Source organism: Neovison vison, chromosome X (genome assembly GCF_020171115.1).
Source record: "Neovison vison isolate M4711 chromosome X, ASM_NN_V1, whole genome shotgun sequence".
NCBI classification, from domain to species: domain Eukaryota; kingdom Metazoa; phylum Chordata; class Mammalia; order Carnivora; family Mustelidae; genus Neogale; species Neogale vison.
In genome coordinates, this window is record NC_058105.1 from 93,034,239 (window position 1) to 93,054,949 (window position 20,711).

A 20,711-nucleotide genomic window follows, 5' to 3' on the forward strand; every position below is an offset into this window, starting at 1 on the left:
TCATTCCACATCCTCTTCAGCCAAGCTCTGAGCACTTATAATTTCCCTGACTAATTGTTGGAAGCTTGGTCAGAAGCATCTGGAACATTGGCAGCAGAAGAATTTGCTGTAACACTTGCAATAAGTGCTGTGGCCATCCACACACAACAGTTGCATTTGTCAGATCGTCTACACCCTTCTCGTATTTACCTCAAGCTGGCAACTTTTCTTCAGGGAAGAACTTCTGAATAGCTTCACCATCTTTAAAGTCTAGTAACTTGAGAAGTCCAGTTCTCTCCTTGGCAAGCTTTTGTTTCTTTCTTGGTTCTTGAGGCCTGTTCTCGAAGCTGGGATCACTCCGTCTCTTGTGGTGGAAGTAAATATGGTACCTGATGAAAAGACCCCTGCAGACACCTACTGTTATGGTTCTGCCCCGCCATGCTCTCTTGACCAAGAAGCAGGAGTGAGCTCAGTGGCATTGGGATCCAGGTGACAAAGCAGTAGGCTGTGAACCCTCAGAGCGGAATCCCCTGCTCCCACCTGTTGCTTGCCATGAGTGATGCAGAAAGGCCTATGTTTGTGATCTTATAAACACTCCTGAGCTTTGTTCTGAGGCTGATTAATTTACCAGGAAACATTTTATCCTTTCAAATTACTCCTTTAAGCTTTGTTAGGACAAAAGCAACATTTGGTCTAGGGCTAGTTTTTTAAATCAACGCACTGAACACAGTAGAATTTCTTTTTTTTTTTCAAGATTTTATTTATTTGTTTGACAGAGAGAAAGATTATAAGTAGGCAGAAAGGCAGAGCAGAGAGAGAGAGAGAGGGAAGCAGTTTCCCTGTGAAACAGAGCCTGATATGGGGCTGGATCCCAGGACTCTGAGATCATGACCTGAGCAGAAGGCAGGGGCTCAACCCACTGACCCACCCAGGTGCCCCTAGGGCTAATTTTTTCACAATACGGAGGCAAAAACTGAGTACTCTACCCAATTCTGCACCATTAATGAAGTTTTCTACTCTGACTGGTGGGAACAGGAATGTGGTAGGTGGAATTCTAAGATGACTCCTCGTGACCCACACCTTTATATAATCCCCTCTTCAATGAGTATAGTCCCTCCCCGAATGAAGTCTTTTTTTAAAATACTGCACAATTGATGTCAAGAAAGGTTGATTCCCCCAGGTGAGACTCATCTAATCAGGTGAGTCCTGAAAGAGGACTAGGTTCTTCCCGACAAAAGAAATTTGATGTGCAAGAGGGAGGGATTCAACGTGAAGGAAATTATCCCTTGCTGGTTTTGAAAGTAGACAGGGTCACATGGTAAAGAACTGAAATTAATCTCTAGGATCAGAGCAGCCCCTTCTGACAGCCAATGAAAAAATGGTGTCTCAGTCCTAACAACGACAAGGATCTAAATTCTTACAACAACAAGTGAGTCTGGAAGTGGATTCAACCTCAGAGCCTCCAGAAAGGACCCAGCCCATCCAGTGTCCTGGCATCAGCCAGTGAGTCCCTGAGCAGAGGACCCAGGTAGCCTACATTCAGACTTCAGACTTACAGAACTGTGAACTTATAAATGGGTTTTATTTTAATCCACTAAGTATGTGGTAATTTGTTCCACAGCAGTTGAAAATTAATATAAGGAACCATTCTTGGCCTTGTGTGACCTCTGAGAATGGGTTTTATGTTACCTCTTTTGGTTGGTCTCAAATATTTCTTTTCTGTGCATACCCTGATCAGTCCTTGGTGGAAGACTGAAGTGGGACCTTCTACACATCTTTGGAGTTCTGTTTTGTGTTTTCTCCTTACTCATACTCTGCCTTGAGAACTCTAGTCTCCTTGACCTTTCTGAACTCCCAAGTTCTGTCTGCTTAATTCGGGCAGGCTGCTAGGGTCTGCTTGAGATCCTTCTTTTTTGCATTTTTGAAATTCTCTCCAGGCTATAAACTGGGAAACAATAGAATTTGTCTCATTTGTTGCTGTTGTTGTTTAGTTTTAACCAGACTCTGCAGCTAACATGGGGCTTGAATTCATGACCCTGAGATCAAGAGTCTCATGCTCTACTGACTGAGCCAGCCCGGTGCTTGGTCTCATTTGTTTTCTATCTCTCAGAGATCACTGCCCTTTGTTAGTTGATGTCTTGTGTCTCCAAAACTATAGCGTCATATATGTCATCTGTTTTATTTTGTTGTTTTGAGACAAAAAAAGATGTAACTTTTTTTTTTAGCAGTGTTATATAGTTATATTAGTTGGTAATGTTCTAATTTGTATTTTAAAAGTAAGCATTCTGCTAAACATTTTCCTCTTTGGTTCTGTATACAACATACTTCTTAACTATTTTTCAGTGTTTGACATGATGCCTTACATGTGGTAAGCACTCAATAAATGCTTGACTTGGTTTTTAAATTTGACTTCCAAAAACTCACCATTCATTTGCAGTAACCTTTCAGAGATCTCATGGATGCCATTACTGATTTCACATTAGTTGTCACAAGTATCATTGCATAACCACACTGAAGCTGGTTATTATAATATATTGATATATGCATGTAAATGTAAATATATGCTCTACTGCCTTAGTCTGGCTTCCCTAAGAGCAGCTTCTTAGATTAAGGTTTGTGAACAGGTAATTTATTTAGAAATACGGTTTCAGGAAGCTGATGTGCCTAAAAAGGAAGTGGAACAGAGAAGGAGGACAAGAACCAATCCACATACAAATAGAGTTGGCCACCATTGTAGAAAACTGGTGTTTAATCCATCCAACTGGGATCTTTTGTAAAGTGTGAAAAAATGAGTCTCAGAACTGTTTAGGGATCAAAGGCAGAATCATGTACCTATTGTCTCCTGTTCTCCAGTGATCAAGAGTGACCCTACGAGTATTAAACTCCCTCACATTTTCTAGTTGTCCATGTGGGAATGCAGAAGGAATTCCTACTGTGAGAGGAAGAAAAGCCTCGGGGAGGGAAATAGAACATGTATGACACTAGCCAAGGAGAAACAGTGTCCAACTGCGTCAATATAAAACCAGTCCAATTCTGAAAGCAACTGGTCATTTCAGTGGTGACTGCAGTAAGAGGAGAGGCCAGGAGGATTTTGGAATGATAGGGAGGGCTTGTCCAATACACACAAAATTCTGGATGTTATTTAGTGATATAATTTATTACTAGTTTCTAACAGTCTGAGATTGACATCCACGCAATGTTGAGTAGCTTCAAGCTGTAAGAACACTAAGACCCCCAGGAAGTGATAAGAAGGAGCCATTGAAGATAATGCACTCAAATTGGCAATAATATCCTTGGAATAGTATTTTTTCCAGCTCTATTGAATTTATAATTGACATATAACATTATAGAAGTTTAAAGTATTAATTTGATACATTTGTATATTGCAAAATGATTACCACTGTAGCATTAGCTAACACCTCCATCACATCTAATAATTACTGTTTCCTTTTTGTAGTTAGAACATTTAAGATCTACTCTCCTGGCACATTTCAAGTATATGATATGTTATGGTTAACTATAATCACCATGTTGTACTTTAGATCCTTAGAACTTATTCATCTTAGAACTGTACATCTGTATCCTTTGACCAACATCTCTTCTTTCTCCCATCCCCTAGCCGCTGGTAACCACTTCTATGAGTTCGTCTTTTAAAAAATGAGATCATATGGTATTTATCTTTCTCTGTTTCACTTATTTCACTTAGCATCATGCCCTCAAGTTTTATACATATTATCACAAATAGCAGGATTTCCTTCTTTTTCCTGGCAAATGATATCCCATACGTATCATATGTATTATTTATACACACACACACACACACACACACATATATCCATGCATCCCATTGATAGACACTGAGGTTATTTCTATATCTTGGTTGTTGTGAATAATGCTGTAATAAACATGAGAGTACAGATATCTCTTTGATATCCTGTTTTCATTTTAGAGTAATAATTTTAAAAATCATTACTGTTAGAGTTCTGTTTTTGGCCAGATTTACCTTCCTGCCTAAAACAACAGAAAAACGGGCAAAATATATGAAACAGAGCTTTTTAAGACACTGGATTTTAGGCAACGAAGAAGAGTGATACATGAGAGACAGGAAACAAATATGGAGAACCCCATTATTGCCCCAGATTATTGCCTTAAGAGAGTTTTGAGGCTATGGCACAGAAAGAAGTAAACCAAGTAGAATATGGTGGACTTCCTGGCTGGAGGATGAGGCTGAGTGTCCAGGAATACCGGTGGAGCTAGAGTTCACAGGGCAGATTATATGAGAGAAGAGAACTCTACAGATTTAGAACTTCAAAGATGTTCGAAATGCCCCTTGAGTATTCAGCTGAGAACTGAGCAGTGCTTATGTCCAAGGAAACTACCTAAGTCTGGGGAAAGAACCATTTGAAAGGATTAGAAGAAACAGTACCTAGTGTTCACATAGAGCTGATAATAGTACCTGTGTTCAATGACCTGACTGCAAGGTCTCACAGTTCATAAAATATTGTATTCAGAAGGTTCTTGCCTCAGTAATGAGGGATAATTAACTCTAGTTAATACATGCTTCTTATTTCATATAATAAATTTTATAATTTATTATAAAAGACCTAAAGAATCAAACTGTTTCCAAGTAATGTAGCTACATCCCAGGAAAAAAAGCTTAAGAATATTTATAAGAATACATTCAGCACCCATAAAGGTAAAATTCACAAGGTCTTGCAGCCAATAAAAAATTAGCAGGCATGCAAAGAAAAGGGAACTTTGACTCACAATGAAAGAACAAAGCAATTAATAGAAACTGATTCAGACTGACATAGATATTATAATTAGCCAACAAGAACAATAAAACAGCTATTATAAATATTTTCCATATGATCAAAAAGTTAAGGATAGACATGGAGGATGAAACTGAAACTTCCATTGATAAAGACTACAATGTGTGAGGTGAGATGAAAAATATAATGAAAGGGATTAATGACAAAATAGGCTTTGCAGAAGAAAAGATTAGCGAACTTAAGGAGATAGCAATAGGATTTATCTGAAATACAGAAAATAAAAAGATTGGGAAAAATTAACAGGACATTGGTGAGCTATGGGACAACTTGAAGCACTCTAATGTGTGATTATAGTAGCAGAGCAGAAGAAAGGTAGGGAAATAATGGCCTAAGGATTCCAAGTTTTATGGAAACAAATGGATATAAGAATCTTAAAAAAAAATCCCTATCCACAATAGATATGAAGAAAACTATACCAAGGAACACTATTAATATCTCAAAACTATATATAGAGCAAAAGTCCTAAAAAAGCCCCAGAGAAATGTCACATTTTGCACAGAGGAACAAAAATAATGATTTCATCAGATTCTTCATCAGAAACAAGAACATAATGGACTGATACATTTAAAGTACTGAAATGGTAAAAGTGACCCTGTAGAATTCTATACCCAATGAAAATATCTTCTAAAACTGAACGCAGAAAAAGTACTCAAAAAATACTTATGCACAAATGTTTATAGCAGCATGATTCACAACAGCCAAGAAGTGAAAATAACCCAAATATCTGTTAACGGATGGATGGATAAAGAAACTGTAGTATAAACATGTTGGAGAATATTATTTGGCCATAAAAAGGAATGAAGTAAAAATTAAAAAAAAAAAAAAAAAAGGAATGAAGTACTGGTACCTGCTACAATGTGGATGAACCTCAAACACATATTGCTAAGTGAAAGAAGGCAAAGACAACAGGTCACATGTTATATGATGTTATTTATATGAAACATCTAGAATAGGTTAATCTATAGTGACAGAAAGCTGAGTAGACTGGAAGGAGGGAGGTATGGGGAGTAGTTGCTTAATGGATACAGGGTTTTCTTCTAGGGTGATGAAAAATTCTGGAACTAGGTAGAGATGGAAACTGTGCAAAAATGTGAACGTGCTAAATGCCACTGAATTTTGCACTTTAAAATTATTAATATTATGGTATGTGAATTTCACCTCAATAAAATATATATCACGGGGCACCTGGGTGGTTCAGTGGGTTAAAGCATCTGCCTTCAGCTCAGGTCATGGTCCCAGGGTCCTGGGATCGAGCCCCGCATTGGGCTCTCTGCTCAGCAGGGAGCCTGCTTCCTCCTCTCTCTCTGCCTGCCTCTCTGCCTACTTGTGATCTCTGTCAAATTAAATAAATAAAATCTTAAAAAAATAAAAAAATATATATCACTTGACCAAACGATCACTTGACCGTTTTCCTATAGGAAAACTCAATATAGGAAAGGTGTGAATTCCCACAAATTGATATACATATTTAATGCAATTTCTATCAAAATTTCAGCAAGAATTTTTGTAGATATAGACAAGATTATTCTAAAGCCTATATAGGAATAGGAAATAGGAATAGGAAAGGAACTAGAATAGGTATAAAAATTTTGAAAAAAAAAACAAAGTAGGAAGAATCAATCTGATTTAAATATTTAGTACATAGCTGCTGGTGGAATGTTTGGCACTGGTGGAAGAATAGACCCACAGATCAATGAAAAAGAATAGAGAACCCCAAAACAGACCCATACAATTATAACCAACTGATCTTTGGACAAAGGTGCTGAAGCAATTTAGCAGAGGAAGGAGAGCCTCTCACAGAATGGTGCTGAAGCAATTGAACATCCATATGCCAAAAAAAAAACAAAAAACAAAACAGAAACAACAAGCAACCCAAAAAATAAAAATCAAAAAAGCTTTGACTTCAACTGCACATTTTATACAAATATCACCTCAAAATGGGCCATGGACTTGAATGTAAAATGTAAAGCCATAAAACTTTTAGAAAAAAACAAAAACAGGAGGAGATATTCAGATTAAAGGAATAAAGGGTAAGTGAAGAGTTCTTCAGCTTGACACCAAAAGTGTGAGTCATTAAAAAAAAAAAAAGAAAGATAAATTGGACTTCATCAAATTTGAACATTTGTGCTGCAAAAGACTAAGAGGATGTTAAGAGGTTGGAAAGACAAACTACAGACCAAGAGAAAATCTTTGCGAACCATATAGACAACAAAGTACTAATATCTGGAGGGTCCCAGGGGGTTCGTCAGTTAAGCACCTGACTCTTGGTTTCGGCCCAGGTTATGATCTCAGGGTTGTGAGACTGAGTCCCTTATTGGTTGGAGCCTGCTTGGGATTCTCTCTCTCTTTTGCTCTTTCCAAAATAAATAAATATTAGGGGAGCCTGGGTGGCTCAGTGGTTAAAGACTCTGCCTTCGGCTCAGGTCATGATCCCAGGGTCCTGGGATTGAGCCCCGTATCGGGCTCTCTGCTCAGCAGGGAGCCTGCCTCTTCCTCTTTCTCTCTTTCTCTCTCTCTCTCTCTCTGCCTACTTGTGATCTGTCAAATAAATAAAGAATCTTAAAAATAAATAAATAAAATAAATAAATGTTTAAAAAAAAGTGCTAGTATCTAGAATATATAAAGCAGTCACAACAGTAGACCAACAATCCACAACAAAATGGAGAAGACACAGGGACAGAGATTTCACCAATGCGGATATAGAGATGAAACATCTACACCTCCAAAGACACTTGACATCATTTAGCCACTGGGGAAAATGCAAACAAAGTTGCAGTGCACTGTTACCACACATCTATCAGAGTGTCTAAAAAGAAATAGTGACAGCAGCAAATCCAGGCTGGATGTGGAGAACCTGGATCACTCACACATTGCTGGATGAATGTAAAATGGTGTGGCCCCTCTGTAAGACAGTTTGGCTGTTTCTTAAAAACTAAATATGTAACTACAACATGACCCAGAAATCCCACTCCTGGGCATTTATTCCAAAGAAACAAAAACATATGTTCACATGAAAACCATTATGCAATCTCTCTCTCTCTCCCTATAATAAATAAATCTTAAGAAGGAGGGGGATGGTACCTGGGTGGCTCAGTCAGTTGAGTGTCTGACTCTTGGTTTTGACTCAGGTCATGATCTCAGGGTTGTGGCATTGAGCCCCACATTGGGCTCCGTGCTTGATGGGGAGTCTGCTGGAGATTCTTTCTCACTCCCTCTGTTCCTGTCTGTACTCTCTCTGTGTCTCTCAAATAAATACATAAAAATTTTTTTTAAATGCTATATGTGGATATTTATAGCAGCTTCCTTCATAATAGTCCCAAACTGGAAAGAACCTATGGTCTTTCAGTGAGCTAATGGTTAAACAAGCCACAATACCTCAGTACTATGGAATACTGCCCAGCAATAAAAATAAGCGAATAATTGATACAATGCAACAACTTGGATGGGTCTATAGAGAATTATACGGTGTGAAAGAAACCAATCCCAGAAGGTTATAGACTGTAATATTCCATTTATATAACGTTCTTGAAATGAAAAATATTATAGAAATGAAGAACAGATCAGAGGTTGCCAGGATATAAAGGGGGTAGTGGGGAGGGTGAGAGGCGGACAAATGGGCGTGGCTACAACAGGACACCTTGAGGAATCCTTGTGGTGGTGAAAATGTTGCGTATCTTGATTTTATCAATGTCAGTATCCTGGGAGTGACACAGTACCATAGTTTCTCAGGGCGTTACCATCAGTGGAACTGAATAAAGGATACATGGGATTTCTTTGTATTGTTTCTTACAAATGTATTTAAAACTTTTTTTTAATAAGAATTAAGGGTTTAATTTGAAAACTAGGTTATTAAAAAGATTTATTTATTAGAGAGAGAGACAGACTGTGGGGGGAGGGAGAGAGGGAGAGAGAAAATCTCAAGCTCCTTCCACAGTGCCCTCACACACCAGGGCGGTGTAAAATCCTTTCAAGGGTGGTTTCCCCTTGTCCCTGTCTGCCTTTCTTCCAGCTGTCCTCCATCATCAACACTTTTGTTCAACATCACACTGCAAGGTATACAGATGACAAGTAAGCACATGAATAGTTTAGGGAAATGTAAATTAAAACCATAACAAGGGGTGACTGGGTGGCTCAGTCAGTTAAGCTTCTGCCTTCAGCTCAGGTCATGATCCCAGGGTCCTGGGATGGAGCCCCATGTTGGACTCCTCACTCAGCAGAGAATTTGTGTCTCCCTCTCCATCTGCGCTCTCTCTCCCGAATAAATTTTTTTTTAAAAATCTTTAAAAAATATAAAAGTATAATGAGATAACTATACATACCTAATAGAGCATCAAAAATTACATCATAACAAGTATTAGCAAGGATGTGGAGGGACTGAACACTGCTTGTGTGAATGTAAACTGGCGCTATCATTTTGGAAAATAGTTTGGTAGTTTCTTAAAAAGTTAAACATGTGGGGCACCTGGGTGGCTCAGTTGGTTAAGCATCTGTCTTCAGCTCAGGTTGTGATCCTGGAGTCCCAGGATCGAGTCCAGCATTGGGCTCCCTGCTCAGCGCAGAGTCTGCTTCTCCCTCTGACTCTATCCTCTCTTGTGTTTTATCTCTCATTCTCTCTCTCTTAAAAAAAAAAAAAAAAGTTAAACATCCATCCTCACGGCCATGCTATTCCTGGGTATTTATCCAAGAGAAGTGAAGGCCTGTGTCCGCACAAGGGTTTGCACACAAATGTCATAGAAGTTTTATTTATAGCAGCCCCAAACTGGAAACAACCTGAATTTCAACCTACAGGTAAATGAATATGTAAACTGTAGTATCACCAAAAAGAAATGCATTATTTTTTTTAGCTTTATTGAGGTATGATTAAGAAATAAATTGTATGATATTTAAAGATTATTTATTTTAGAGAGGAGAGCATGTACATACTGTAAAAAAAAACAAACCAAAATGAACTATGAAACTTACAGGATTTGAACATACTTGTTTTTAGAGGTCTTCAGTGTTTTCCAGTACCAGCAAACCAGTTCCCTGGATCTCTGGTCACAACCAGTGTGTTCAACAATTCAATTCAATTCTGATACTAACTACCCAGAGTTATCATAAACCACACAAGTTAAAGGCTCTGTCCTACAAGACTGCCCCCACTTCCGATGCTGGTCACAAGTCCTGGGCCTCCTATCCTTCTGACCCAGCCAGCTGTAAATCGGCGCTTCCTATGATCCTCTTCTCAGGTTTAAGAATTTGCTACAAGGTCTCACTGAACTCAGGAACACAATTCACTTACATTTTCCAGCTTATAATAAAAGATATTAGGAAGTACACAAATGAACAGCTAGATAAAGAGGTAATTTAGGGTGAGGTCTTGAAGGGTCCCAACTCTCCACAGAGTAGGGATGCACTACCCTCTTGGTACATGAATGTATTCAATTAGGAAGCTCTCTGAATGCTGTCATTTAGGGTTTTGTCTGGAGGTTTCATCACACAGGCATGATCAAGTTTTAACTCAATCTCTGGCTCCCTCCCTCTACCTTTGGGAGTTTACAGGAGATGGAGCGGAAAGTTCTAGGTTTCTAATCAAGGCTTCATCTTTCTGGTGACCAGCCTCCTTCCTGAAACTATCTAGGAACCTACAAAGAATTGCTTCATTAGAATAAAAGATGCTCCTATCATTTAGGAAGTTACAGTGAATTTAGGGGCTCTGTGTCAGGGATTGGGCCAAAGACCAAGTATCTTTTTATGATACCACAAGAGGTAAATTCATAGCCTTAGATTTATAAAGAAGTCAGTCTGTGTAAATTAACGTAGTAAGTATTCATATAAACAAATTAAAAACCAAAAGTGATCGAAACCTGGAGGAAGAAAACCATGAATTTAAAATCAGAAATCACAAAGAGCAATCAATAAATATTTTGTAGTAAAATCCATAAGCCAGTCCTAAAAAATTACAATATATAAAAATTACATATATTATAATTTTTATATTAAAATAACCTAAAGGGAGAATCATACTTGCAATAAAGGATATAGGCAGGAGCTTTATAAAATTATAGGAGAATGTTATGTACACATATATAGTAAGAAATTGGAAAAATCTTTTTTAAAAAGAAACTGGGTAGTTCCATATTTGAGGAAGAAAACAGAAGTTGTGTTAATATTAAATAATATAGGCAAATGGAGACAGTTTTATCGAGTTTTTTCAAATTTTTAAAAAAGATAATTTTTACTGTTTTAAAAATGTCATAACTGGAGATTTAAAAAAGAGGAAAAAAATGAAGCAAAACTTAGTCCCTTATGAATTCTGTATCAGGCAAACATTGTTCTTAAGCCCCTGATATATATTAGGTCATTTAATCCTCTAATACACTTTTCAGATAGTTACAGTTTTTATCATGTTATGTTGGGGGAAAAAAAGGCATAGGGAGGTTAACCAGATTCAGACCTAGGCAATCTGGTTCTAGAGTGTGTGCCCTTTCACCACCACACAAAAATAGCATCCTGCTTTTGTTTTGTTTGGAAAAACTGTGTAACATTCATTCCATAATTGGTAAAAAAAAAAAAAATTGCGTGAAAGGGAACTTAATATTCAGTATCACGTAGAAATATACAGGAAAATGTCTTAAGTAAATAATCACAAACCCAAATCTCACAGTATAGTAAATGAGTCACCTGTTCTAATCAAGCAGGCTACATGATAGGAATAAAAACCAGTGGATTTTTTGAAGTCAGTTAACATATTGTTATCTTTAGATTGCGTAGTTGGTTTGGGGTACTATAAAGAAATACCACAGACTGGGCGGCGGAAGCAGTGGGAATATGTCTTCTCACAGTTCTGGAGGCTGGAAGTCGCAGATCAAGGTCAAGCAGCTCAGTTTCTGCTGAAGTCTGGCTTTCAGGCTTCAGAAGGCCATCTTCTGGGGCACCTGGGTGGCTCAGTCTGTTAAGTGTCTGCCTTGAGCTCAGGTCATGATCTCCAGGTTCTGCGACTGAGCCCCACGTCAGGCTCCCAGCTCAGTGGGGAGTCTGCTTCTCCCTCTTCCTCTCCCCCTGCTTATGCTGTCTCTTTTTCTCTCAAATGAATAAATAAAACCTTAAAAAATTTTTTTTAAATTAAAAAAAAAGAAGGCCGTCTCCTCACTGTGTCCACACATGGTGGGGAGAGAGATACAGAGAGTGTGCTCTCTGGTGTCTCTTCTTGCAAGGACTCGAATCCTAGCAGATTGGGTCCCACCCTCACGACTTCCTTAACCTTAACTACCTCCTAATTGTCCCATCTTTAAAGACAGTCAGCATTCAGAGTTAGGGCTTCAGCATAAGGATTTTGGACATAATCCACTCTTCAGCATTAGGTGTGTGATCTGCACATTGAATGCTATCAATACCCTAGATAACTCCACTCATTTTTTATGAAATTATTTCAAAAGTTAGCAATGTATATGAACACTTAGTAGAATAGAGAACTCCATTTCAAATTAATAGTCAACTTGGGGCGCCTGGGTTAAAGCCTCTGCCTTCGGCTCAGGTCATGATCCCAGGGTCCTGAGATTGAGCTCAGGCTCTTTGCTCAGCAGGGAGCCTGCTTCTCCCTCTCTCTCTGCCTGCCTCTCTGCCTACCTGTGATCTCTGTCTGTCAAATAAATAAATAAAATCTTTTAAAAAACTGTTTAAAATTTAAAAAAAATTAATAGTCAACCACTTTCTTAATGGTGAGAAATGAAAAGTATTCATGTTAAATCTTAAATGAAGCAGGGGTGACCAGTGTCACTATTTTTATTTGATATTATTTACAGGACTATGTAGCAAAGATCATAAAATACAGAACAGAAATGACAAGTAGTACTACTATATAGGATAAGGTAATTCTTTTATTTTTCTTTTAAAAAGACAATTTTATTCTGGAATTTTTATATGAAATATTAATTGGCTTCTAATTTATTTAGATGTGTTTGCCATTGAGCAAAATCTTTTGAATTTTGATTTCTTGCTCTAAGCTTTCAAATAAAGGTTGTTACTTACAGAATAATAATGGCATTTAAAAAGTCTTTATAAAATACAATGGTAAGTGGAAACATATTTATAATCTGTGGAACTTGGACGAGTCAGAGTGCCACATTTCCTTTCTGCTGGAAATAAATAATTTTCCAAGAAATTTGGTCTTGTTTTCTTTTTTACATCATGGAAGGGCCATAGGTTTTTGTTGTTGTTGTTGTTGTTGTTTGTTTGTTTGTTTTAATTATTTAAAAAAATACAGCATAAAAATGTACTATCTTAATTATTTTTAACTCTTCAGTACACCAGTGTTGACATATTGTTGTTGAACAGGTCTCTAGAACTTTCTCATCTTGCAAAATTGGAGCTCTAAAACTACTGAGCCACATCTCCCCCTTCCCTTTTCCCCAGCCACATCTCCCCCTTCCCTTTTCCCCTCAGCCCCTGGGAACCATATTCTACTTTCTGTTTCTATGAATTTGGCTACTTTAAATTCCTCAGATCAGTGGAATCATGTAATGTGTATTTTGGGGGCTGCCTTTTGCACTTAGCATAATGTTCTCAAGGTTCATCATTGTTGTAGCATATGACAAGACTTTTTTCTTTTTTCAGGCTGAATAACATTCCATTATATTTAATACATTGAGTAGAAAAACAGCTCTTCAGAAAAGAAACCCGAATAGCCCACCTGAACATTAATTATAAGTGGATTAAAGTTCACTGTCAAAATCCAAACCATAAAAATTGAACATTTACTAAGTATACTCTGAATGGAGAACTTTCCAAAAATAAGAAAAATTGAAAGCAACAGGAAAAGATTAATAGATTTGATAATGAAATTAAAAGTTTGGAATGTCAAAAACATAAAATTAGACAGGAAATATTTTAAGCAGCTACAACACATAATGGCTTATCAGCTTTATCTTCAATATGATAAGGAATGTTCCAGAACTAATGGAAAATAAGTGAAGAACTCAATCATAAAACAGAGAAATTAAAATGGTTGACAAATTTAAAATTATATTTAACCTTAAATGTAATTAAAGAAATAAAATACTATAATAAGGTTTTCTTTCTATGAAATCAATGCGATAAATTTTTAAAAAGGGGTATTTGCCCTATTGCTGAGGAAAATAGGGAATTGGGGCTTTCCCTCATTTCTGTGGTGCAACTTTTCTGAAAAGCAATTGGGGAATATCTATGTAGAGCCTTAAAGTATCCATACACCAGTAAGGCATTTTTAGGAAATAATCAGAGGTGCAGATCAAGATTTATTCACTAAGTAAATCTTTGTAACATTATGTAAAATAGGGAAGATGTGGGAATAGCAAGAATGGCCCACAGTTAGGGGTTGACTAAATCCTTTTCAGTATGTACACAGAAACAATACGATGCAGTTATTAAGCATAATTTTTTAAAAAGATTTCATTTTTTTATTGGAGAGAGGGAGAGAGAGACAGAGACACTGAGAGAGCAGGAGCAGGAAGGAGAGGGAGAAGCAGGCTCCCCACTGAGCAGGGAGCCCAACACGGGGCTCGATCCCATGACCCTGAGATCGTGAACTGAACTGAAGGCAGATGCTTAACCGACTGAACCACCCAGGCTCCCCAAGAAGCATTATGAAGCATTTTTCATGATCTGAGGAAGTTACTTAAGATATAAATGCTAAAGGGAAAAAATCAGAGTTCAAAATTTTATATCAAGAATTCATCAACTTTCACTTTTCCTTTACACTTTTATAAGTTCCTATTTTCTTCAGAATATATGTCTTACCTATATTTGGAACATGGACAGCATTGTTAAAAAGAAAGAGATGTTGTCTCTCTGCTCCTCATTGGGGAAGGAAGGACTGTACTTCAGCATGGCTGGATGGGTCCTGGAACCACCTCGTCCAACTGGTCCCATTCAAGATTCTGCCCTGTGGTGCCTCTGCCCAGCGGTTCCCTTGTCTGTAGCAACACTAGCAGGGCTGGAGGAGGTGGGACATGTGCAGCTATTTTGGGACTACCCATTTACAGCATACATGATTCTGACTGTTTGGAAGCTCCTGACCATTGAGCTATAGCTGACATTTCTGGCATGTGTTACAGCTTCCCTTCACTGCCCTCGGGCCAGCCAAAGGTGCATGTATTACCCTCGCCTCCAGATATCCAAAACCACTCACCTAGGGCCCAACCTCAACTGTTCTTCCTGTGCCACGGCATTCAGACCCTTCAAGATCATGGGCACCCTACCGGTGCTACTCAAAGTGTGGTCTGCAGACCAGTGGTATGGCCATCACCTAGGCGCTTATAGGAATTCAGCATCCTTGGTGGAATTAGCATTTTAACAAGATCCTCAGGTGGTTTGTGTGCACAGTAGAGTTTAAGAAGCCCTGGCCTCAAGGAGGACACATTCTCATTTGTCAGCAGTTCATTTAATAGGCGCTCTGGAGACTGAGAATATCCCACTATTCTTGTGGTGTACAAAGTGATTGTTAGTGCTTCTGTTTTATCTATTCATCACAGAAAAAAAGAGTTATGAAGCTTGGTGCTTTATGCAAGCCATGTTGCCAGACACTGTTAAATGGAAGACAAATGTGAAAAATTAAATCACCGCAAAGATCTAAGAGCTTTAGTTCCCCGTGGGAGAGTTGTCCTAAGACGCAAGTAATAAATTGACAAAAGGATGATTGAGACAACGATGACTATTGAGACTGAGAAGAGGAAGAGATGGTCTGTGAACTGAGTGGTTACAGAGGAGTGAGCTTGGATCTGGGCCTATAATGATTAAATGCCCCATGGAAGAGGCCAGGCTGTGGTGAGCTCATCCCTGGACATAGTCATGGTGGATTTGCGGTCTGGATGGGGAGTCTCCAAACACTAAGGAGCATCAGCGTGACTGGGAAGGCTTATTAAGACACGAATTGCTGAGCTTCTGAAATTGTCTTGAGTTTCTCATCCCATAGATCTGGAGCAAGGCCCAAGAATGTGCATTTCTAACTAGGTCTTAGGTGATACTAATGTTGCTAGTCTGTGGAACCACACTCATTTAGAAGAAATAGCATGGGTCTTGGAGCCCGTTTTGGTTCAACCGCTTCCTAATTTAGGTGGCAAGTCATTTTTTTCTTTTTTGAGGTTTCTTTTTAAAAAGATTTTATTTATTTGTTTGAGAGAGACAGAGAGAGATCACGATCAGGAGAAGGGGCAGAGGTAGAGGGAGAAGCCGACTCTCCACTGTTCCAGGAGCCCAATGCGGGGCTCGATCCCAGGACCCCGAGATCATGACCTGAGGTGAAGACAGCGGCTTCACAGACTGAGTCACACAGGCACCCCTATTTTGAGGGTTCTTTTTGAGAACTGGAGAATTCTAATATCCACCACACCAGTGTTTGTGACGAGTAAAGGAGACAAAGGTCTGGGAAAGCATGTTAGTACACTGCCTGGTACAGAGCAAGTACTACTAGTTGAACTTAGTTTTCATTGCCTTCCCCAGAATAATCTCACATGTCAAGGCTAGCCACCGTTCTTGATGTTGGTGTTCTTGGTGTGAAGGTCACTTGGGGGTGGGTATAGGATTTTTTTTGGAGAACCTGGCGGTGAGCCTTCCATACCATTGCCATGAGCCTTCCATCCATTGACACAAATGGGTTCAGCTGTTTTGTGTGGCTGTGTCGGCCATCTTTAACTCTGATGACAATTAATATTGCTTGGCAGTGGGTCAAAACAAAGATACCTTGTGGCTTAGAGACCAGTGGCATTTCAAGCATACGCCCTAAAGGAATGACATGAGAAATAGAAACTAGAGCTTACATTCCATCAGGGAAAGATAAAAATCTATCTTTATTTTAGAACTTAAAATTCAAAGGTGACTCCTTTAGGCTTTTTTTTTTTTTTTTTGAGAATTTCAAGCAAGCGCATATATTTGGAAGAATGTCTAATAGGCATCCTCTAATTTCAACACCATGAACAAAATGTTTTGGCAGCGAAACCTCTTCATCCCATCACAACATTTTTGGGAACTGCTAAGAATCCTTAAAACACAGGTGTTTTTATTTCATTGCGTTTATTGACTTCAGTTTTAGTGTCCACGCTAATGGGATCCATCGAGACAAATAGGACCTTCCTATGTGATACCCAGATAGAAATGCAAAATGGATAGGTTCTCCTTGTACTACCGTTAGTCCATGAATCATTATGGGAATTTGTTTATTAGATTATAGATGATAGCTAATTAATCACTGAGCCAACCTTTGAAGATCAAGACAGAAAACAAGTACATTTTGGTTGATGTGGAGGAAAGAGAGGAACGTTCTCTTGCAGAAGTCATGGCCCAGTTGAGTTTGGGACACTTAAGGGTCATCCTCTGGGCAGTGGGCAAATGAGGGAAGGAAATGAAGCAGAGAATGACATAGGAAAGAGGACAAAGTTTTCCCACTCTACAGTCTCATTTGAGGTTTCTAAATAAGACTTTGGGCCTATTCCTGTTTCTTTACCCTCTCAATAGCTGAACTTTAACAGAGAAAACATGTCACCTCCCAGATTATGTGTCTTTACTGGCTCCACTGGTTGCCTTCTGGATCAAATTTAAACTGCCTATTTCAAGAGCAGCCAGTATCCCTTCACTCTCGTGGTGCATTGTATAAATAGCCATCATGGGCAATTAGTGTCTCTGATTTTTTTCTTTCTAAATAATGTGGTTGAGTGATGTTTCATATATTTCAGTTTTTCTCTCCCCAAATCATGTCAAGTAAATTATATTTTCTTATGCCTTGCAAAGTTCATGCATATATCGCTTCAATTGTGATTAAAAAGGATAAGAGGATTAAAAAAACAAGGATACGAACCAGCCACTCACTCACATTTTATGAACATAAACTCTCCATCAGAAGATGTCCTTAGGAAAAAAAAATTATTTTTTATAAAGAGAAGACTGAAGATTTTTATGTAGTGAATATGAAGTTACTGTATAATAACTGTATATAGTTAAATGGAAATTTTTTGTTGTTTATTATTCTTTCTTGTCCACCCACATACATCAGTGTTACACACATTTGTTGCTCTGAGTCACTTTAAGCTGCCCATAAATCTGTATTCTCAGGACCCCAACAGTAGAAAAAGAAGTATGTCTGGGGACGCCTGGGTTGCTCAGTTGGTTGGACGACTGCGTTCGGCTCAGGTCATGATCCTGGAGTCCTGGGATCGAGTCCTGCATCAGGCTCCCAGCTCCATGGGGAGTCTGCTTCTCCCTCTGACCTTCTCCTAGCTCATGCTCTCTCTCACTGTCTCTCTCTCAAATAAATAAATAAAATCTTTAAAACAAAACAAAAAAAGAAGTATGTCTGAAAAACAAGGGCAAGAATACTTTGGATTTGGGTTCTCAAGGAATGAATAACTTCTGAGGCTCAATGCCTGAGACAAAGACTGAAAAGGAAGGGGTTCCAAACTTGGACGGGCAGCACTTGACCCAAGTTGTCAGGTAGAGTCTCCATGACCACACGAGTGATGCACAGGTCATTCTGCTCCAGTCTACACTCTTGAAGACTTCCTGTTTGGCTCTGGAGTAGTATTCCACCATGAGAAAGGAGGATATCCCGTCATTTGTGACAACACAGGTGGACCTTGAGCACATTGTGTTGGGTGAGAAAAGTCAGAGAAAGACAAGTAGAGTATGATCTCATATATGAAATCTAAGAAAGTCAACCTCATAAAAATTCAAGGGAAAAAATGGCGGTTACCAGGGGTTGGGGGTAGCAGGATAAAATTGATGCTGTTTAAGGGTACAGACTTTCAATGAGTCATCAATAAGCCATAGTGATCTAACGCACAGTATAATGAATGTGGATAACAGTGTTGTACTCTAATTACTTAAAGTGACAAATATTGATACAATGGCCTCCATATGACAATATATAAGTGTATCAAAGTGACACATCGTACACCTTAAATTTATGTAGTAGGTCAAATATATTCAATTAAAAAAAAAGACTTCCCATTTGGGCAACAGAATGATCTAATCCTCTTATTTTCTTTTATATTCTATTTTATTTCATGATCACTTCAGGGCAGGTAGCCACCACTGGCCCAAAGAAGGCAAAAGGGCTCAAAATTTGTCTCAAAAGGTGACTTCAAAAGATTGTGCTTGCAGTGACCTCCTCAGCTGCTTTGTCAGCACCCCAAGTCACTACCCCATAGTGCAGCATCTTTCCCTAATGCTCGTGGCCCTCCTGGTGCTCTGGTTTTTACTCACTACCTTGCACCCAGGCTCCGGTCACACAGACTTCCGGGTGTTGAGCCAAGGTTCACGCAGGCTGCTGCCCACCCAAACCCCAAAGTCCACTCCAAAGCCCAGTCCAAAGTCCTATTTTCCAGAGAGCCAGAGCAGAAGAAGGCAAGCTTGGGCCCTTCTGTGTGGAAGAGCAAATGTGTGGGAGAACTGGGCTTTAAGAGAAGGCTTGGGTTTGTGGAGCAGAAGCTGACGGTGCCCCATCAAAGAACCCTCAGTCTTCGCCATTCCCCTGTGCCCTGACATGATGGCTTCCTTCTTCAAGTACCTCAGCCTCTGTCTGAGGGCTTTCTCTGGCCTTGAGTGAGCTAGACTTTTAAGGGGGTGTGTTGGAAGTGATGGGCAGTTAATGGGTCTAGAAGCAGCCCTCAACCAGTGACGAACAGAATATAGTGGATAATACCTGAGACCCCCTCACCCTTCAGGCAGGGTGACTCCAAGGTGTGCTCTAGGCAGTCCTCCAGAGGCCCCCTGTGAGACTGAATACCAGTTGCCCATAGCAGTCAACTTCTCACTAACTCAGCCTGTGTTGGTTTCCTTTCTTTCCCCATCTCGCTAACTGCCTCTTGCACTATTGCTTCCTTGCATTACCCTTCACATCCATGTCTTGGGCTTTGATTCTGATTCAGTTAGCAATTGAAGAGCTAGAACATGGGATGGGCAAGATTCTGGCTTGGGCAACTGGGACCATGATGAGAACCCAGATGTCATGTTGAGGTGAGACTTTATTCCATGGTGACTGGGTACTGAGTATTTCATTGGACACCAGTGCTAGAGGATCATTCTGGAAATAGAAGAGTGGATTGGAGCAATGGTTCTTAAAGCATGGTCCCTAGACCATGAACATAAGAATCAACTGACAACTTTAGAATAGTGCAAAACTTCTTGCCTCTACCCCAGACCAGCTACATATCAGACAATCTGGGGTTGGGGCCCAGAAGCCCGTGTTTTCATAAGCCCTCTAGATGAATCTGGTGCCCCTAATCTTTGAGAACTACTGGCATACAGGGGAATGAGAAATTGGTAGCATGGAGACCAGTTATGAGGCTACAGTGCAAGCCTGGTGAGAAACTATAAAGGCCTGAGCCACCAGTTTTGATTCCCTTTTCCTTGCTTTTTTTGCTTTGGCCCTGTGTTCTGCGTGCCGTGTGCTTAATAAATATTTTTGGCTTGATGTCTCCCATCCCATTATCTAGGAAGAGGGAGTGGTAATAGGAGGGGCAGGGATGGAAAGAGGCCGGGTCAGGTGACTTAGTTCATATGAGGTTCAACCACCATGGACCACGTGGCATTTTGAGCATTATCCCTTTTGCAGTTCCAGGGACAAAGTCTTCCCCCCAAAGAAATCAGGGCATCGGCCAAATCTGATGTCTTCTTCAGGAGACAGCAATAGCTACTCCCCCTTCAGAAATCAAGATCCCATGGCTTATGTGTGTGGAGCCTGAGAAGTATTGTAAATCTGAGAATGAAATCCCCATAAACTGGGTAATAAAAGCTTTTTAGCAGAAATTACTTCCTGAGAAAGGGAACATTCTGTGTGGACAAGGGGGAGGGATAGGGTCTGGGAAGATGGATAGGAGGTCTCCTGCTAAATGGCCTAAAATCCCAAATTAGTTTGTGTTAATTTGGGACCTAATCTGTATTATTATTATT

At 39.3% G+C, this 20,711-nt stretch overlaps 1 pseudogene; it reads right to left on the reverse strand.

The window, feature by feature from the left end:
• On the reverse strand, window positions 1-17,426 carry LOC122896662 (annotated as a pseudogene).
• Between the last annotated feature and the right edge of the window lie 3,285 nt (window positions 17,427-20,711).